At 41.8% G+C, this 14,709-nt stretch overlaps 1 long non-coding RNA gene across 2 annotated transcripts in view; it reads right to left on the bottom strand.

Moving 5' to 3' along the window:
- Positions 1 to 13,700, bottom strand: part of LOC122926744 — a 32,782-nt gene extending 19,082 nt beyond the window's left edge. The window contains exons 1-2 of one of the 2 annotated variants that reach the window (XR_006387709.1): positions 13,634 to 13,700; positions 13,414 to 13,496 (exon numbers count right to left, since the gene is read on the bottom strand). This is a non-coding gene — a long non-coding RNA (uncharacterized LOC122926744). The remainder of the gene's footprint in view (positions 1 to 13,413; positions 13,497 to 13,633) is intronic. The other variant, XR_006387710.1, reaches the window with a different exon arrangement.
- Positions 13,701 to 14,709: the final 1,009 nt, after the last annotated feature.

Here is a 14,709-nt window from a genome sequence, read left to right as displayed (position 1 = left end):
CTGTTAACCCTTGGTTTGTTACTGGAAAAAGTGGATTAAAATGGAAAGTCTGCCAAAAAAGTGAAATTCTGAAAGTTAATCTCCATTTTCCATAAATTTTTGTGGAACACCTAAAGGGTTAACAAAGTTTGTAAAATCAGTTTTGACTAGATGGAGGGGTGTAATTTCTAAAATGGGGTCACTTTTTTGGAGTTTATACTCTAGGGGTGCATCAAATGTGACATGGCAGATTAAAATTATCCCAGTGAAATCTGCCTTCCAAAAAACATATGGCGTTCCTTTCCTTCTGTGCCCTGCCGTGTGCCCGTACAGCAGTTTACGACCACATATAGGGGGTTAATGTAAACGACAGAATCAGGGCAATAAATAATGAGTTTTGTTTGGTTGTTAACCCTTGCTTTTTTTTGTGGAAAACATTTGATTAAAATGGAAAATCTGCCAAAAAAGTGAAATTCTGAGATTATATCTACATTTTCCATTAATTCTTGTGGAACACCTGAAGAGTTAACAAAGTTTGTGAAAAAAAAGTTTGTAAAATCAGTTTTGAATTCCTTGAGGGGTGTAGTTTCTAAAATGGGGTCACTTTTTTGGAGTTTCTACTTTAGGGGTGCATCATGGGGTCTTCAAATGTGACATGGCAGCTTAAAATTATCCCAGTGTGGGGGTGGGGGGGCATGGCTAGCAACCAAGATGGCTGGATGCAGCTAAAGGGAGCTCTGTGGCCAAAGCTACATATCGGGATAAATCCTGAAGATATTACCATTTAACAGGCAATAGTCTCCTTAGCAAGCCCCACTAGCAGCTGGTGAGGTTCACCCGACAGAGCGCACACCGAGGTTGCGCCGCACGTTGCACCGGGAGTGCAGAGAAAGGAGAAGCGCGATCCACCTGTAAAAAGGAACAGAGCAGTACAGGAGTGCTCCGGAGCTAGTGAGAGGCAAAGGGAAGCATAGGGAGGCAGTGGGCGAAGCAAAGCCGGCGAAGGAATAAGGGTTTTCCCGCCAGTCAGCCATCTTGGCTGCACACATGCAGCATGCTGTGAAGGCAGGAAAATACTGCACTACAGGCAATTAAATCAGTGGGGGGTACAACAACCCTCTTCCATATTTCTGTGCAAAATATTTTTAGGTGTGCGTAACAATTACCGCAGAGAAATGTTCACACTAGGGCAAGTACAGCATCGGATTTAACAATGCCCACAGCACCCACTAAGGAGGATTAAGAAAAACCCACGCTCAAACAAATAACAGCTCAAGTCCTGGAGGCTATATTAGCGTGTAAGACATCTCTCACAGGGAAAATAGAAGTAAAAATTGACCTGGGGTTATTACACCAAGACCTGCATAACCTGCGGGACCGAGTTCAGCACACGGAGGAGTGTATATCATGCATAAAAGATGTTACTGCTACGGTTCCATGGTCCATATCTGATCTAAATACCAAAGCAGAGACTTGGAAACAAAAAGCAGACGACCTAGAAAACAGGCTCCGCAGAAATAACATCAGAAAAATTGAATTGCCAGAAAGAGCTGAAGGTCGCACACCTGACGAGTTCATAGAAAAATGGATAAAGGAGCTCTTTCCAGATGCAGAGTTTTCCTCAGCCTACGCAGTAGAATGGGCACACAGAGTACCGGCAAAAACCCCGCTGCCCGGGGCCCCACCTCGTCCCATGCTTGCCAGGTTCCTCAATTGCAAAGACAAGGACAGGATACTTGCTCTGGCTAGAAGACGGCAAGAAATGAAGTATGATGGTGCCAGAGTATCCATCTTTCCAGACTTTTCCATAGTACTGCAGAAACAACGTGCCACATTTATGGATATAAAGAGGCGCCTGAGAGAAATAAGCATCCCGTACTCCATGGGCTATCCAGCAAAGCTTAGAGTGGTGGACGGAGAGCGGTCTTCTTTACATCTCCTGGAGAAGTCATGGTATGGCTAGCCTTAAGGAGAAGATCCACCAGCCACTGAGACTCCCGCAATTCCTAGGGACTAGTCATCAACTGATGGCAACGAACTGGTTCGGTTTACTTAATACAGTATATCCTAGAAGGTTACATGATTATATCTAGTTCCATGTTAGATAAAGCTATGGGGCGTTAATTTCTACACTTAATTAGTTAAATGGATATGCCATTACTGTAGCCACAGCCCGCATGCTTCTGCCAATAGTTACCATAGGTGGAGGCATCCCGGTCTCACTGGCCTACATGCGAAGTTAGCATACTGTTACAGTTTTGTTTGAATTTAAAACAACAATGTTTCATTGGTTAGATGCAGTTATTCCTGTAGTAATGTTGTATACAATTACAACCGTTGCGCCGAGCTTCACATCTGACAACCCATGTCTGCCTTTGAGTCCATGGCTGAGCTAACAATCTTATCATGGAATGTTACGGGATTAGGTACACCACAAAAAAGATCTATGGTGCTGGCCTTTATTAGGAATTCTGCATATCCTGTGACTTCAGGAGACACATGTAATTACTACAACCCCTAAAGTTTTACAGAAACCCTGGGTCCAGTGGGCCGCACATTCTCATCACACCTCTTCTTCATGAGGGGTGTCACTATTAATTCACAAATAACTACGCTGTGAGGTGAAAGACTTGGCCGTTGGTTCAGAAGGCAGATATGTCTTTGTCCACTCTCTAATTGACAATGTACAATATACATTATTAGGTATCTATAATCTATGCAAATATTACATTTAGCAGCTACCTTTGCGGCCACTTACTCACATTCTAGAGTAATCTGCATGGGAGGTTTAAATATGATGATGATCCCTCGTTAGACCGCTTTACAGATACAATAGACCCAATCAGTACAGCCCCTCACAACTCAACAGATTCTTGACTAAGATCAGATGGTTTGACTTTTTGAGGACCAAACATCCCAGAGATAGTGTGTACTCCTGCTATAGCAGTGGGCATAACTCCCTAACCCGAATAAACTACGTACTAGGCAATGAGTTAGCATTATTAAACCTCCGCTCCATATCATACTTACCGAGGGAGATATCAGGTTATACACCAATGCAGGCACTCTAATACGGGTACTCCCTTTTTTCTGAAAAGTTTCAAGATTTGCTTCTAAACTTCTAAGGCTACTTTCACACTAGCGTTTTGAATTCCGTTTGTGAAATCCGTTTCAGGGATCTCACAAACGGTTCAGAACGGATCAGTTCAGCCCCAATGCATTCTGAATGGATAAGGATCCATTCCGCCTCCATTCCGCTCCAGATGCCTGAGGTGTCCGCCTGATGATGCGAAACCAAACAGATCCGTCCTGGGTCACAATGTAAGTCAATGGGGACGGATCCGTTTTCACTGACACAATATTGTGCAATTGAAAACGGGTCCGTCCCCTATTGACTTTCAATGTAAGTCAAGACGGATCCGTTTTGACTTAGACTTTTTTTTGAATGAATAATGCAAACGGATCCGTTCTGAACGGATACAAGCGTTTGCATTATAGGTGCAGATCCGTCTGTGCAGATATCAGACGGATCCGCACCTAACGCAGGTGTGTAAGTAACCTAAGCCTTCTAACGTCCCCCAAAAAATAAAATGGCATTCCCAAAATGATCCAAACATGAAGTAGACATTTGGGGAATGTAAAGTAATAACTATTTTTGAAGGTATTACTATCTATTATAAAAGTAGAGAAATTGAAATTTGCTAATTTTTTCTATTTTTTTTGTAAATTTGGTATTTTTTTTATAAATAAAAATGTCATTTTTGGACTCAATTTTACTACTGTCAGTGAAGTACAATATGTGACGAGAAAACGATCTCAGAATGGCCTGGATAAAAAGAGTTTTAAAGTTATTACCACATAAAGTGACATATGTCAGATTTGCTAAAAATGGCTTGGTCCTTAAGGTGAAAAATGGCCGGGTCCTTAAGGTGTTAATGACTCGGACGTACTGCAGTTGGGACACGGCCATCCATTGGTTCTAACAACTTAATATGAGCCCTCTGTGGCTGGCACTGCAATGCAGTATTTTGTCATGAGGTGGCTGTGATCCAAGTGCGTACCCTTACTTTTAATGGTTGTTAAAAAAATTTTTTTTTTGCAGTAATGCTGGGTGATATTAATGATCAAGGCTATTTGCAAAGCTGCCTTATTTTTTTTATTTGTGCTGTGCAAATCAAGACTTCTTCACAGAGGTGAGAACAACTGCTACCAACCGCTCATCAAACGTAATTAGCTCATCCCTAAACACGCTCCATGGTATTTTCCTGAGATTAAGAAATTTCCAAGAAACTGCTATTGGGAATCTTTTTCATAATCTCCTAATATTCCCTGAGGAGACTGAAGTGGGGTTTGTAGGTATTGTTCAGGCTATGAGGTGGTTAGCACCCTCTCATCCAGTCCTGGTGTCAGTTCAGGGAATGGTGAATGGTCTAAAAAGTCCCTTCACAGTTTTCCTCTATTTACATTTCATTAACTGGAATTTTATAGTTAATGTTTTCCCAGATATATTTATGGAAAAATGCATCATCTGACAATTACATTGCTTGAACTTCACAAGTTTGTTACTGCAGACTATTGTTCTCCAGAGACTGGCACGCTGAACAGGGAAAGCTCTGTGTAGACTTGGAAAATGCAGGGACTATAACAATGAAGCCTGCAGAATAGTAAGTACACATCTGGAGTATAGAGTACTCCAGACCTGGGGGTATCTGCAAACGTTTATTATGTATTGTTGTGTATTTTCATGTATAGTTTATTCCAGCAGAGGAGGTAATGGTTGGCAGGAACAGGGTTAACCACCCTGTTCCTCCCCTCTTGGTAGTAATGGGCTGGTCCTACTGCTAGAAAGGGGAGTTCCAATACAGAGAGCGAAGGGAGAAGAAGCACATGCCTGAGCTCCTACTTCTAAGAACCCTAGCCAATTCTCATATGAGACCATCACTCGAGAGAGACCATCAGAATCCAGAACACTGCTTTCAGAAAGCATCAGGGTGCCAAGACAGCAGAGTGACCAGAAAAATTACAGAATTACAGACACTGCTGCAGATGAGGGAAACGGCTCAAACACCCATGACCAAGAACAACCACCAGGCCAGACTAACATAAAGCCTGTATCACAGTGGACACCTATATCCACAAGTGCCTATAAGTGCCATTAAATATCCATACAACCAATGACCATACCTCCTCCTGTGGTGCCAGACACTGCACTTTGTACTTAATATTGCTGGATGAGCTACAAGTAAAGGGAGGCTTATATGTTTACTTCTGGTCTGATCCTTTAAAGGGAACCTGTCACCTGGATTTTGGGTAAAGAGCTGAGGACATGGGCTGCTAGATGGCCGCTAGCACTTCCGCAATACCCAGTCCCCATAGCTCTGTGTGCTTTTATTATGTATAAAAACCGATTTGATACATATGCAAATTAACCTCAGATGATTCAGAGCTTGAAAATGTGACTCTTCTCTGGTCACACAAGTAAGATATGACTCTTTTATGTTAATTTGCATATGTATCAAATCGGTTTTTTGACACAATAAAAGCACACAGAGCTATAGGGACTGTGTATTGCGGACGTGCTAGCGGCCATCTAGCAAGCCATGTCCTCAGCTCTATACCCAAAATCCCAGTGACAGGTTCCCTTTAAAGCATTATCACACTATACAGATACCCAAATAGCAACAGCCTGAGGGAGTGCACTGTGACACAACACTTCCTCAGGGCCACTATCACTCCCATCCTCTGGACCAGCTCCTCCGGGGCTTGCTGCAAGTATAATCCAGGATGTAACTCAGGATTGGTACAGTGTAAGTAACGTATGTACGTAGTGGCTCCACCAGCAGACTACTGAGTGCAGCTCAGAAATATCATACAGGATGTAAATCAGGATCAGTATAAGTAATAGTAATGTATGTATACAGTGACCCCACCAGCAGAATAGTGAGTGCAGCTCTGGAGTATATTACAGCATGTAACTCAGGATCAGTATAGGATAAAATGAATGTACAGTGACGTATGTACACAGTGAATCCACCAGCAGCATAGCGTGTGAGTCTCTGGAATATAATAAAAGCTATATCTCAGGATCAGTACAAGAATTAATGTACGGTATGTACACAGTCACCATCATAGTCTATTTGAACATTAATGTAATCTGTAAAGTGGTGTTCATTGGACATGGACTTTAAAAATCAGTAGTTACAGACAGCAATTTTTTCTATTTTTCTCATTATTTCTGGCTCAGGAGGTCTTGTTCTGTTGTGATCAACAGACAACAGACAACATTTACACCCTATAACTTCATTGCAGCTAATGACCTAATTCAGCATCTGTAATATCCTGCACTCATTAATATCTCCCCACATCACTACTATATAATGAACATTATTACTTATGGGATTTTTAACATTTCCTCAAAGCTCAACAGCTGCAAATAAAAGACCAGCTCTTATTAGATCATGACTTTATAGCGCTGACACTTAGGGACAGGCGCTACAGATGCTGCAGGACTACCGCTGCCAATAGTGCAGTGACCCAGTAGATCACTGCTAAATAGTTGATTTACTGTGAAAAGGACTAATATCTACCATTAAAAGTTTCACGACTGTGTTTCCAAGAGCTGATACAGTAACACAGCTTAGTTATTGTGCTGTATTCATAAGGAGGAAGGCTGGATCTGCCCCCTCTGAGCTGTGTAGTCTGATTGCATCAGCCAGAGAATCTGGTCTAGGCAGCCAAAGTGTGCATGTGCCTGTGCAGTGTGAGGCTTATGAGGCTTACTACAAGAGGTTCTCCATCCCTACATGCTGAGGACAACTGCCAGACCACTGAGAGAAAGAAGCAAAGACTCTATAGGCTGTTTAGGACCACAAGGGACTGTACGTGATAGCAAAGGTAATGCTCATTTATGGCCTTGGACTTTGCTGCTTGAGTAAAGTATTAATTGTGATGGATTTTAAGACAGATTAGTTCCCCTTTGGAGAACCCTACTGTCGGAACTGTACCTCAGTAAAGCTTGTTACCTTACACTAGCCTCCTCATTGCCTTGCACCAGACACCTGCACAGCTGCCACCATTGCAATGCCTGCACCATGTAGGAGCCCTGCCTTGCACCCATATACCTAACATAAGGGGCACTCCACCTAACACCAGGCAGGAGCCCCAATACCAGGTTGTGCACAGAGGAAGAAAGAGTGCACCTTCCATTAACTGCTCCATGTCCCAGGACAGCCACCATGAACCACTACTACTCCTATCAGTGCCACAGCTATCACTCCGTTACTCCTCCTGGCACTTTCCCCTGCGGGCTGCCTGCTGCAGTAGCACCCTTATGTGGTGTAAATATAACAAGTAATAATTTGTAGCAAAGTGTATTAGTACCTCTTTGATACCTTCACTTGCTTGAGGCTCAGTATAAATCTTGCATCCCACTTCAGTGTTCGGTCAGTGATCTCCATCAGTGATTGTTATCCAAAACCAGGAATGAAGCCTACACAGAGAAGGGTATAATGGAAAGATTTGCGCCTGTTCTGTGCTTTTGACCCGTACCTGGTTTTGGCTTACAATTACTGATAGAAATCACCAGCAAAACACTGACGCGTGAAAGTGGCCTAAGTTGTCAAGTGGTTTTCTCAGGTCTGTGGAATTTATCTATAAACACGGAAAAGAGACTTAGGCTCTGATGACTCATTTACAGGATCTGTGATGGCTCTGATACATCAGTTATGATCAGTAACCCCCCCCCCCCCCCCATTCTTTCCAACTTAACACAAAAGTATAATAAACATAATAGGTCCATGGTCTGGCCTCACGTATTCATTTCTTCTTGTTTTACTATGTCATTGCCTCATGATATCAGACCTATGAAATGTGCTGTTTTATATTAATTTATTGTCAGGTTGTCACTGGAAGGTCTCCGGCTCAGCTCCAAATATGAGTGCCTGGATTAATCAGTGTTAAACCACCCTAAGTATTTTCACTTTGATTGGTCATCCAAACGATTTGCGGACATGCAGCCAAATACAACAAGGCCAATAATGTGGCAGGCGGTGGTCTATTTTTATACTGCTCCAAACTTCAATAGTTCATACGAATACACCATGCCAAAATAAGCTTTGTGTTCAGGCTCGGAGCAGGGGGCCATGTACACATCACTGCCAAGGCTCCTCTGCTGCACCAAAGTACATATGGAGGGACACTACACAACAGCAGACATGAACAAGGAGGAACGCTGCACAAAGGAGCCTTAGAGAAGCAAGGTCAACTGGAAAGGGCCCAAAGAGAAGAGAAATTCAAGAATAGATGAACAAAAGAGGAGCTATGACTTATTTTTGAATACTAAGGAAAGTTAACAAAATGTTAAGGGGGTTCATTGAGATAAAATGCAATCATTAATATAATGTATCATTCAGCTACTATGAGCCATGCATGAGACTTGACAGCGGCGAATCAATGGATGTCGTATATCTGGACTTCTCCAAAGCATTTGACACTGTACCGCATAAAAGGTTAGTATATAAAATGAGAATGCTCGGACTGGGAGAAAACGTCTGTATGTGGGTAAGTAACTGGCTCAGTGATAGAAAACACAGGGTGGTTAATAATGGTACACACTCAGATTGGGTCACTGTCACTAGTGGGGTACCTCAGGGGTCAGTATTGGGCCCTATTCTCTTCGATATATTTATTAATGATCTTGTAGAAGGCTTTCATAGTAAAGTATTAATTTTCGCAGATGACACTAAACTGTGTAAAGTAACTTACACTGATGAGGACAGTATACTACTACAGAAGGATCTGGATAGATTGGAGGCTTGGGCAGATAAGTGGCAGATAAGGTTTAAAACTGACAAATGTAAAGTTATGCACATGGGAAGGAATAATGTAAGTCACCCGTACATACTAAATGGTAAAACACTCGGTAACACTGACATGGAAAAGGATCTAGGAATTTTAATAAACAGCAAACTAAGCTGCAAAAACCAGTGTCAGGCAGCTGCTGCCAAGGCCAATAAGATAATGGGTTGCATAAGAAGGGGCATAGATGCCCGTGATAAGAACATAGTCCTACCACTTTACAAATCACTAGTCAGACCACACATGGAGTACTGTGTACAGTTCTGGGCTCCTGTGAACAAGCCAGACATAGTAGAGCTGGAGAGGGTCCAGAGGAGGGCAACTAAAGTAATAACTGGCATGGGGCAACTACAGTACCCTGAAAGATTATCAAAATTAGGGTTATTCACTTTAGAAAAAAGACGACTGAGGGGAGATCTAATTACTATGTATAAATATATCAGGGGTCAGTACAGAGATCTCTCCCATCATCTATTTATCCCCGGGACTGTGACTGTGACGAGGGGATATCCTCTGCGTCTGGAGGAAAGAAGGTTCTTACACAAACATAGAAGATGATTCTTTACGGTAAGAGCAGTGAGACTATGGAACTTTCTGCCTGAGGAGGTGGTGATGGTGAGTACAATAACGGAATTCAAGAGGGGCCTGGATGTATTTCTGGAGGCTATAGCTACTAGAGAGGGGTCGTTGATCCAGGGAGTTATTCTGATTACCTGATTGAAGTCGGGAAGGAATTTTTTATTCCCCTAAAGTGTGGAAAATTGGCTTCTACCTCTTTTTTTTGCCTTCCTCTGGATCAACTTACAGGATAACAGGTCGAACTGGATGGACAAATGTCCTTTTTTAGCCTTATGTACTATGTTACTATGTTACTATGGGGAAGTCAGGTAAGACAGCAGTCAAGCTTTCAGCTGGCAGGTATCACATGTGTATGGCAAGCCTTACGTTTGGGAGGTTCCTCCTAGATGTCACTTACCAGGATCACTTTAGGTAATGTTACTTCAACGCTATAAAAATGAAGCAGCTTTAAAAGATCCAACATTATTTTCTACAATAGACCCTCATAGTGTTCCTGGGATCTAGAGCTTTTTTCATTAGAGGCTCAACTGGTCTCAGTGGTAAAGACATGGTTCTAGCTGATCCTGAACTCATCCAGTCTAGAAGCTTGAATTTTCATACAGCAGGCTGTGCAGATGAAATCTAAGGATTGGCACATTCAGACACAATCAGACTGCTATCAGTCAAGATAGACTGAGACAGTTCCCTAGTGTTTGAAGACTTTTAGGTCCAACATGATCTAGCATAACATGTGCATACCCCTTTTCTACCTATGACTAATATGTTTTGCTTTAATTCCTCACCAGTTTCCACATTCACTTGCTGTCAGTGAATGAACACACAAGATTCTGAGGTTGAAAACCCTAGCTGATGACACACACGTGATTGGTCAAACCAAGAATTTATGTGTATGTTGGAGTCAGGAGAGATGGTTGATCTTTTGGCCGACAGCTATCAACAACTTTAATACAGAAAATACCGAAAATGGCTTGATATAATCAGTCTCAACCCTTTCTGCCCACAAACCATTATTACGATAACTTAGATGAGCAGGCTATATGGTTAATAAACACAAATCTCTGATATCTTATTCTGATTAGAGAGAAGGCCACTAATTGTGGGAATAGGCAGCAGCACAGAACAGAAGAGACATGTCCCACTCAGGACATCAGAATCTAGATTTACCCCTATATGTATTCGCATGGTGCTGCTCACAGAAGCCCAGGATTCAGCGTCTGCAACACCCAACCATAATAATAATGACAACCTATAGTCACATATCAAAGAGAAGACTTTCAGTCTGTAATACACCAACACGCCGTGTACATGTTCATACCAAAGAAAGGCAGTCTAACCCTGAGGAGCAGTGCCCCCTCCTGTAACACAGGTGTAATGCATACCCTTACCGAATCACTTGTAAATGCATACAAATGATAGAAAAACAAGACATCTATACATTTCACTGATTCTCCAGTCATTTCAGAGAAAAAAATGTAAACTAACAATCCAAGAAGCAGAGCACCGAGTGGGGATAAAAACCAGTGTATTAGAAAATGTTGGCATGAATGAAAACTGAAGGACTGTAGCCTGTCCTCCACAGTAGATAAGTCACAAGCCCCACCCATGAGGGGCCCAATACCTGACGCATACTAGGCATGTTTAATGTCTGCACCCAATGTGCAGAATGTAAGCAGCACTATAGTAATATAAGTATTAATAAAGCAGCTGGTTCAGGCCATCACACCTATCATCCTAGGTCCAGAGGTCCCTTATTTGCTAACACTGCCTATGAAGCTGCCTATAGTGAGAGGAAAGTTTACACTACTAATAAGGAGAGTGGACAGAACAAATTAAAAGTAGCTATAAAAGTTTCCTCGTTAGTAGGTGTACAATTGCTACAATAAACTACATGTCTTTGCTTACTACATAATAATATTATACTACTGCTATAATACTACTTTGTGGCTATATAATACAACTCTCATAGACACCAACTGGATACATTTAGAAAAGTCAGATGACAACAAGGAAATTTTACGTACAGTACATTGGCTTTCGAGTCTAGGATAAACCAATGGTGTAAATTACTCATTTAAAATGAGGATTTGTGATTTAGTGTTTACAGGAGGATGTGACCAGAATAGCTTGACGCTCCTAAGCCATAACCCATCGACATACATTGTTTCTCCTAGTTGTACATTAGCATTGATCCCGCACATGTTTCAATGATGTGTTGCAAATTTAATAAACTTTTCTCTATCCAGGTGCTGTGAAATAGGGAAAAGTGGGCGTTTATGAAAAGGTTCACACATAGTGACAGCATCACATTTATCTGTGTTTTTTTCTTCCTTTTGCAAAAACTGGTACAAAATTCTAAAAGAAAAAACAGTAAATAATTTTCCTTTTAAGATCTGAACCCAACTGGGAGCCACATCCACTGTGTGTGGAAGCAGCCCATGTCACTCTGTCACCACCTAAAATGTTTGAGATTTGCAATGGCATCCAGCTATATTACATACTGTACAGAAAAAATTATAGTCAGAAACATGATCATTACTGTATAAATGGCATACATCCACCTATTTACAGTGTAGGTTCAGTCATATAGTTTATAACCAGTGTACATACATTACAGTACGTATCCTGTACTGATCCTGAGTTATATCCTGTATTATACTCTAGAGGCTAGAGCTATACTCACTATTCTGCTGGTATAGTCACTATGTACATACATTAATTATCCTGTACTGATCCTGAGTTACATCCTGTATTATACTCCAGAGCTGTACTCACTATTCTGCTGGTATAGTCACTATGTACATACATTAATTATCCTGTACTGATCCTGAGTTACACCCTGTATTATACTCCAGAGCTGCACTCACTATTCTGCTAGTGAAGTTACTATATATATATACAAATTACTTATCCTGTACTGATCCTGAGTTATATCCTGTATTATACTCCAGAGCTGCACTCACTATTCTGCTAGTGAAGTCACTGTGCATATACATTACTTACCCTGTACTGATCCTCAGTTACATCCTGTATTATACTCCAGAGCTGCACTCACTATTCTGCTGGTAGAGTCACTGTGTACATACATTACTTATCCTGCACTGATCCTCAGTTACATCCTGTATTATACTCCAGAGCTGCACTTACTATTCTGTTAGTGAAGTAATTGTGTACATACATTACTTATCCTGTACTGATCCTGAGTTATATTCTGTATTATACTCCACAGCTGCACTCACTATTCTTCTGGATGTGAATGGAAACAGAAAGCAAGCTCGTGGACAGACACACCTACCCCTGCAAAATTGTGACTGTAGCTTTGGAATTTAATATAGGCCATCAGTGAGGATCAGTAGATGATCATTAATGATTGCCAACATTCTTCAGATTCATTCTATATGTAAAATTTAAAGGAAGTTTTTCACCATGAAATTCCTTTATTTACAGGGCCAGGGTCCGGCGTAGTCATCTCGCCTGCCCTGCCAATCAATAAGAAGAGGGAGCGACTGGCAGAGGAAGCAGGAAAACTAGGTTGCACAGAGAGGCTTGGGCCTGCCCTCAGTGCACTAAACTGCTCATTTGCATATGGATTAAAAGTACATATTTTTCTCCAGAATAAAGCAAAGGATTGCTAAGTGAAAGGTATCATTATATACAGCTCAGTTAGCCATATGAAGCATTGTGCCTGTGAATTTAATGGTGGACAGGCCCTTTAAGGCTACGGCTACACTGCAACTTTGTAGCGTTACTGATTGATTTTAACCATCGAGCCATAGCTGTGACTCAACAGTTAAAATCACCAAGGAGCGCTACAAAATTGTGCAGTGTAGTATAGGCCTGAGGCCTCTCGGTTTCCCGTTTCTGAAATGACATGACCACCACCTAAGTCCTACTACAGGTGAATATACGTTGTGCAGTAATAACAGGATGACTCTCACCCGCATGGCTGCTGTTTAGACTTTCTTATAGCAATCTAATAGTTTTACACAGTTTTGTACTTACCACAACTCCGGGAGGCAGGAGCTGGAACACGGCAGAGCCATCAGCAGCCGAGGAGCTCAAGTAATAAGTCATGGCTGGATCACCTGTAGTCAAACAAACCCCATGAGAACCAGTCACAGATGCACAGAAAACCAGACATGCAATCCAGAAAGAACAGACACAAAGAAAGTTCATCAGTCATAAACACTGTGCCCCCCACATTCATCCCCCGCTGACTTACACAGACCTAGGATGGAGCCCGCTATGGAAGATAGCTCAGTCAGGGAGACAGTGACACTCGATTCCCACATCGACTCAACAGCAGAGAGGAAATGCTACTAGACCTGAAGAGGTTTCCTTCCTTCCTCAGTGTCTGACTCGCCTTCTCTCTCCTAAAAAACAGAGGGGAAGAGGCGCAGAGAAAACATACTTCCAGTATCCAAGAAAGAGCCAACATGATGGGGGCTGTAGTCCGCCAAACCAATTCATGGGAATTTTCTGGGCCTGTAAAAATGTTACAAATATTTTCATACACAAAAGAACCAATGGCGTTTATAAATCTGGAGATATTAGAGATGAGGTTATGTTTGCGGAGGGAATGTTTTTTTTCCAGCACACAACAAAGTTCCTGTCCCCTAATTGCACAGAAAGATATTACAATCCTCCTCTCTCAGCAGAATAAAATGACGGATACTATCAAACAATACTTGAATTTGTGTCGGTCAAGAGGGGGAATTTTTAGGATAAGAGTGACAGCTACTCCATCATCGTAAAAAGGAAATGTTTGTGCTGCAATATTCAAAGCAGTGGCTTATTATTTATTAAAGGGGTTGTCCAGGATTAGAAAAACATGGCTCTTTTCTTTCCAGAAACAGCACCACACCTGTCCACAGCTTGTGTGTGATATTGCAACTCAGCCTCATTCACGTCAATGGAGCTGATCTGCAAGACCAGACACAACTCATGGACACAGGTGCACTGCTCTTTTTGGAAGAAAGACGGATCCGTCTTCAAATGCTTTCAGTTCACTTGCGTTTTTCCGGATCCGGCGTGTAAATCGGAGTACAAATGGAGTACACGCCGGATCCGGACAACGCAAGTGTGAAAGAGCCCTCACATGAACGTATGGCATTTATAGTTTTTTGCGGTCCGTTTTTTACAGATCCGTTTTTCTGTTTTTTGTTTCCGTTGTGTTTCCGTTTCTGTTCCGTTTTTCCGTATGCCATGTACAGTATACAGTAATTGCATAGAAAAAATTGGGCTGGGCATAACATTTTCAATAGATGGTTCAGAAAAAACGGAACGGATACGGAAGAC

This window comes from Bufo gargarizans, chromosome 2 (genome assembly GCF_014858855.1).
Source record: "Bufo gargarizans isolate SCDJY-AF-19 chromosome 2, ASM1485885v1, whole genome shotgun sequence".
In the NCBI taxonomy this organism is placed as follows: domain Eukaryota; kingdom Metazoa; phylum Chordata; class Amphibia; order Anura; family Bufonidae; genus Bufo; species Bufo gargarizans.
This window is presented reverse-complemented; position numbering and strand designations above follow the sequence as displayed.